General features: G+C 37.8%; 1 protein-coding gene across 1 annotated transcript in view; it reads left to right on the forward strand.

Moving 5' to 3' along the window:
* LOC143041225 (uncharacterized) overlaps positions 1 to 7500 on the forward strand; it is a 1032631-nt gene that overhangs the window by 352305 nt on the left and 672826 nt on the right. The gene's annotated exons all lie outside the window — the stretch shown is intronic.

Genomic DNA, 7500 nt, shown 5'->3' on the forward strand with positions numbered 1-7500 from the left:
AGGAGGAAGAACTTGATCAGGAAGAAATGTAGGGTCAGGAAGATGCTGAGGAGGAGGAGATGAAGTGAAATGAACTGAGAGGGAAAGGGGAAATGATGAGAGGATGAGGAGGAGATGTAGGATGACACTGAAGTAAAATGAAAAGAGATGGATGAAGGAAATGATGAGAGGAGGAGGAGGAGATGTCGGATAACGCTGAAGTGAAATGAAATGAGATGAAGGGGGGAATGATGAGAGGATGAGGAGGAAATGTCGGATAACGCTGAAGTGAAATGAAATGAGATGAAGGGGGGAATGATGAGAGGATGAGGAGGAAATGTCGGATAACGCTGAAGTGAAATGAAATGAGATGGAGGGGGGAAATGATGAGAGGATGAGGAGATGTAGGATGACACTGAAGTGAAATGAAGTGAGAGGAAAGGGGGAAATGATGAGAGGATGAGGAGGAGATGTAGGATGACACTGAAGTGAAATGAACTGAGAGGGAAAGGGGAAATGATGAGAGGATGAGGAGGAGATATAGGATAACGCTGAAGTGAAATGAAACGAGATGGACGGAGGAAATGATCGGAGGAGTGAGGAGTCATTATAAATGAGAGAGAGGGAAAGAGGGAGGAAATGGAGTGAAGCATAGATAACGAAAGATATGGAGGGTGGAGAAGAAGAGCACGGGAAGAGAGAAGAGAGAAGAGAGAAGAGAGAGACAGAGACAGAAAATAGAGGGAAGAGGACTGAAAAAGAGCAAAAAGAGAGAGAACAAGTAGGGGGGGAAGATAGAAGAGTAGTGTCATACAAAGAGGAAGAAGGAGAAAAGAGGGACAGAGAAAATAGGGAGATGAAGACTGAAAAAGAGCAAAAAGAGAGAGAACAAGTAGGGGGGAGGAAGATGACAAAGATAGAAGAGGAGGGTCTTACAAAGAGGAAGAAGAAGAGAGAAGAGAGAGACAGAGACAGAAAATAGAGAGAAGAGGACTGAAAAAGAGCAAAAAGAGAGAGAACGGGTGGGGGAGGAAGATGCCAAAGATAGAAGAGGAGGCTCTTACGAAGAGGAAGAAGAAGAGAAAAGAGAGAGACAGAGACAGAAAATAGAGAGAAGAGGACTGAAAAAGAGCAAAAAGAGAGAGAACAAGTAAGGGGGGGAAGATGACAAAGATAGAAGAGGAGGCTCTTACATAGAAGAAGAGAGAATGCAGAGAGAGAAAGAAAATAGAGAGAAGAGGACTGAAAAAGAGCAGAAAGAGAGAGAACGAGTGTAGGAAGGGGGAAGCTTCCAGAGAAGAGAAGAAGAAAAGAGAAGAGAGAGAGAGAGAGAGAGAGAGAGAGAGAGAGAGAGAGAGAGAGAGAGAGAGAGAGAGAGAGAGAGAGAGAGAGAGAGAGAGAGAGAGAGAGAGAGAGAGAGAGAGAGAGAGAGAGAGAGAGAGAGAGAGAGAGAGAGAGAGAGAGAAAAGAGGACTTTGTTAAAGAGACTCAGAGAATAGAAACCATGGAGAAATGCACTGAAAAAAAGAGCAACGAAAGAGAGAGAGAACGAGTGTGGTGGTGGGGGGGGGACGGGTCGGCAACCGAGCCCAAAGCTTAGAGCAAATCTGCCATAAAAGTGTACACAACTACGGCAGGGGGAGGTGAGGGGAAAGAAGGGGAACCTAGGGGAACGGAGAGGGGGAAAAGTGGGGAAAGAGGGCTTGCAGAGGGGAAGGGAGAGGGGAGTGGAAGGAAACCTAATTCTAGAAATGTAAAGTAAGATATGTTTTGGGATAGTTCCCTGTTTGTTTACGAGTGTATGTGTTCACTTTTACGTCCAATATATACATACACACATACGTACATACATACATACATACATACATACATACATACATACATGCATACTTGCATACATACATACATACATACATACATACATACATACATACATACATACATACATACATACATACATACATACATACATACATACATACATACATACATACATACATACATACATATATACATACATACATACATACATACATACATACATACATGCATGCATACATACATACATACATACATACATACATACATACATTCATACATACGTACATACATACATACATACATACATACATACATACATACATACATACATACATATATACATACATACATACATACGTACATACATACATACGTACATACATACATACATACATACATACATACATACATACATACATACATACATACATACATACATACATACATGTATGCATACGTACATGCATACATACATACATACATACATACATACATACATACATACATACATACATACATACATACATACATACATACATACATACATACATACATACATACTGTAAGAGGCTGGTAGATTGAGGTAGACAAGTAGGTAGATAGAGGGGTAGGTGGCGAGGAATTCATTTTACGACTTACATGTTTTGAAAACAATGGCCGAGAGGAAGTTGCTGAGTTGCATAATCTCGCTCACCGCCTAAAGTTTGTAAACACCAGCTAGGGTATCGATATTGGCGCTGATGTGACGAAATGTAAACACTAAGCCACTCAAGCTTGTGACTAAGATTGCTTGCGTAAGCAGTATTGCTTGAGACAGTATAACAGCCTTTCTGATTGGAGAAAAGGGTGGAAGAGGAGAGAAATTATTGGTGCACGGAGGTAAAGTCACGCCCTTAAAGGGTGGCACTTATTTGTAACGTTCAAAGTTATTGGATGAATTAGATAGTGACGTCGAAGCAGACTTGGCTTGGTGGGTGTCCAAGGATCCCAGGTGGGAGTCCTCTGGTGTACTTAATCAAACTAAGTTATAGAAGTGTAATATTATTCGGAAGAAAAGAAAAAGAAAATTACGTTTAATTAACCCCGCATAGATACCTTTATACTTGACTAAGAAGGACGAAAGAGGCATGTGGGTTACAGATAAGTGACTTCCAATACAATGATGAAAAGAAAATGAATAAAATTGTAAGTGACTAAGGAATTACTGAAAGTGTTGGTAGCAGCCGAACTAACGCATACACACACACATATTTATATATACGTGTATTTATACCTCGTACATTCATATATACAGTACATACATATGCACTTAACTACGTATGTGTTTACATATATGCGCATATATATATGTATATATATATATATATATTATATTATATATATATATATACACACATATATATATACATATATATATATATATATATATATATATGTGTGTGTGTGTGTGTGTGTGTGTGTGTGTGTGTGTGTGTGTGTGTGTGTGTGTGTGTGTGTGTGTGTGTGTGTGTGTGTGTACGTATAAACAAACATATATGCGCTCATGTACATGTACATGAATATATATATATATATATATATATATATATATACATGTGGTTTTGTACATATGTATACACATATAATTATATACTTACCCACATGTATGTATGCAGAACCGTATTCACACAATAAATAAGAGGAAAAGAGAAGAAGAGAAGACAAGAGAAGAAGGAGATAATTTCGTAATTTGCGGGTGTCAACAATAGCCGCGTTGGAAGTGTGTGCGGGAGATAATGGTAGTAATGTCCTGATGATATTGCCCATATTTGGTCGCAACGACGCCGATGCTGTGGACCGGGTGCAATCCTAAAACCCCCCCCGCGTTAGGGGAATCCCAAACCACAACACATACTTGTGCCAGCTCATCACGCGACGTCCCCGGAAATTAACCAGGGGTGGGGGTGGTGTTGGACGGGCCGTGGATGCTTCGACAAGCTTCAGGTGATTTTATTATTTAGTTGTGTGGTCTCCGTCTAACAAAATCCCTCGTGTCCCGGACCTCTTCTACTGAATGAAATCGTTAGCTGTTGCCTAGAACAAGTACGTATAATTAAAGGATATTGAGGGCCATAAGAGACTAGGTACAATGCTACATGATCACAAGGCACCCATCAACTTAATAAAATTATCTGGTGTGAGGCAGCTCGAATCAAGCTCGTGAAATAGAAGTTTACCACTAGGGTATGAGATACTAGAGTTGATTTTGTCAGTTCTAATACGTAATTAGTTTCACTAAATGGAAATAACAAACATGAAATACAATTAAACACACTTTACTTCGTTGTACATCCCCTCAAACGAGTCATGCCATATATTTCTTGTTTAATTAAGGAAGTCTAATCTCTGGATAATGCTAAATTGATGCTGTTTATTTCATATATTTTCTTTATTTGTATATAAAAAAATTATTTATTGGTTTCTGCACGTGTGACCCGTCATCCAGGAGGTGCCAAGATAAGAGGGAGGGAAGAGGGTAGAGGGGAGTGAAGTATGTAAGGGATAGAATGGGTGGGAGTGGTTTGTGTGCCCTTGTTTTTTGGCTACCTCCCTTGTAAGAGGGAGAAAGCCTTTGGTATATGTATGCTGGTACATTGTGACATTCCTCTGAAGAAGCATAGAGCAAAACCGGTCAGGAATAAACTCAGGAACGCGGAACTAGACCGGTATATGTATGTATTTATTGGTTGAAGGTTAGCTCAACACTAAACCATCAAAGATCTACTAACTACTACTAATTTTTTAGTCTGAAGACCTTCTTTTGAAGTTTTTATTATTGATAGAAGTCCCTGAGTTCTTGGTTGAGAATCGCTAACCCAAAATACATCATACAGGAAAGTATAGAAGAGGTTGAATGTAGTTCTCCCCATGAAGTTGACTTCCCCCGTTGAATGATTGACTGATTGAATAACTGCCTGAATAATAAGTGGTGGATTTCCTAGGCAGGTGGTGGAATATATTGACAGATGGTGGAAACTGTTGACAGGTGGTGACCATTGGTCACAGCTGGTGATGCCGGTTGACAGTTGAACTCAAAGTAGAAAAGCTAGAGAAGCAATGGATCTAGTAAATAGTCATAGAATTCTAGATTTCACATAACCATACTCACCCCTTGCTTTTAGTCCTACCATGAAAAGAAGTATTTTAACATACTTTTGTCATATTTTTTAACAGAAAAGATACTGCACTTTATCGGTTGAATTATGAAAAGTATTTTTTTTTTACCTTGTTTATGAGATTGTATGCAAAAGCTCAATAAGTTAATTAAACAAATGAGTTGAACGCACTTTTTCGATTTCTTGCGCATGTTTTTATATATTTTCTATCAATCTATAAATGTTTCTGTATATCTTAATGAAGATTATATACAACTCTGGACTCCTTGTAGACCATTGAAAATATTTCTGTATCAATGATATTTATATTGTTTTTGTACACAAAATTATATTTACACAATAACAAATAATATATTAGCATAGATCTATCACATGATGGGTCATATTTGGATGCCTGAAATACTACAGATAAGAACGAAAGTTTTTGACACAGTTTTGAGTAGTATCGCACTGTATTTTGAAATATTTCAAAGTAATGACATTTATTCCATTATGTATTTTGACTTGAAGTTCATGAAAGGAATATGTTTTGGTAAAGATTTGCAGCCACCATTTCTCACTGTATCGGATTTATGTAACTGTATTTGTACAATGGCTCACAAAAATCTTTAGAATTTCTGCACGATGCAATATGAGACAAGTAACAATGAAACGAAAAGGTGACATTGTTTTCGTTCAAGTTTAGATATCAGTAGTACCAACTCTTCCGAAATATCAATTGTCGTATTGTAGCCTTCAGGAACCATTGACTTGTTTGCTGAAAGTACTCGTACTTTTGTTGCCTTCTGTATATCAATTGCTCAACAAATGGATATATTTATTGTCACCATATTGTGTTCCGACCATTGTTATTGATGTTTTAATCAATAACAGAATTACTAATACTACCATCTTTCATTTACTATAATCTTCACTCATTTAATTACCAGCAGACAAAATAGCATCTCTTAATATCATCTCTCCTTCTCCTCTCTCTTTTCTTTCTCTTCTTCCATTTCCTCCTCTTCCTGACTCCTCTCCTCCTCTACTCTTTTTAACTCTCATCCACCCCTCCCCACCACGGCCATAAATATCAGACCCCATTAAACCACGCCCCCTCTCCCACTCTCCCTCTCTCCCTCACCCACCAACTTGGAAAACAAAGCAAACAACAAACAGTACAACATAAGAAACGACACCACGTCATCGGAGGATTAGAGGCGGGTGTGGGTAAAACGCTCGCTACGGGGCCAATTATTCTAATATATGAGAACTTATATCACGGGGCCATGGAGCAAGGATGGGGCGGTGGGGGTTGAGGGTCGGAGGAGGGCCGTTTTGTGACGCTCAGGCCCGTCTGTGGTGTCCCTACAGAAATGGAAATCGCTTGCATAATGGCCAGAGTCAACAAAGGATACCATTGTCTGTGAACAGGGAAGGGATGTCCAAAATGGATTTATAAGTTTGTTTATGGGGTAGGGAAATTATATATTACGTAGATCATGTTAACAATAGGAAAGATCATTTTCCTCTTCTATCATACTTAACCTTTCGCTTCAGGACTTATTCTTTTAAAATTAACTAATATTTCATATAACAAAAACTTAAACAAATAATAATACTTTCTTTATATTTTCTTATATCATTATTTTGATTCATATTTTGCTACTTCTTAAATAAAAATATAAAAAACATAACGAAAAGAGAAACAAAACAATCAATAACAAAAGCACCTAACTTACACAATCGTAAGTAAAATTTTTATATTGTGATTGTGTGTGTGTGTGTGTGTGTGTGTGTGTGTGTGTGTGTGTGTGTGTGTGTGTGTGTGTGTGTGTGTGTGTGTGTGTGTGTGTGTGTGTGTGTGTGTGTGTGTGTGTGTGTGTGTGTGTGTGTGTGTGTGTGTGTGTGTGTGTGTGTGTGTGTGTGTGTGTGTGTGTGTGTGTGTGTGTGTGTGTGTGTGTGTGTGTGTGTGTGTGTGTGTGTGTGTGTGTGTGTGTGTGTGTATGTGTGTGTATGTATATGCTTGCATGTAGTATATATGTAGCAGTTTGATCTAGACCTGAAATCAGAGTTTATTGGTATGTGTATATATATATATATATATATATATATATATATATATATATATATACTTTGTAGTATAAAGTAGAGACAGATGAGTGGAAGGTAGTAAGGTAGCACAGGATAAGGCTGAAGTGATATACTCCTCTAACGTTTCGATGGATGCTTTCCTAACGCTACAACTTTTATGGACAATATACACCCCAGTACTGGCTTATCCCGCCCGCCGTCTGGGAAAGGAGCCCGCCGATTGGCCGGTTGTTCAAGATCGTTTGCGAGTTAGCGCAGCTAAGGTGAATCTACCTTATCCTGTGTTTCGTTATAATCAGATATTTATATATATATATATATATATATATATATATATATGTATATATGTATATATATATGTATATATATATATTTTATATATATATGTATATATGTATGTATGTATATATATATATGTATATACATATATATTTATATATATGTATGTATATATATTTATATATATATGTAT

The sequence above is a fragment of the Oratosquilla oratoria genome, chromosome 30 (genome assembly GCF_046742065.1).
Source record: "Oratosquilla oratoria isolate Oo_2021 chromosome 30, ASM4674206v1, whole genome shotgun sequence".
Lineage (NCBI taxonomy): Eukaryota > Metazoa > Arthropoda > Malacostraca > Stomatopoda > Squillidae > Oratosquilla > Oratosquilla oratoria.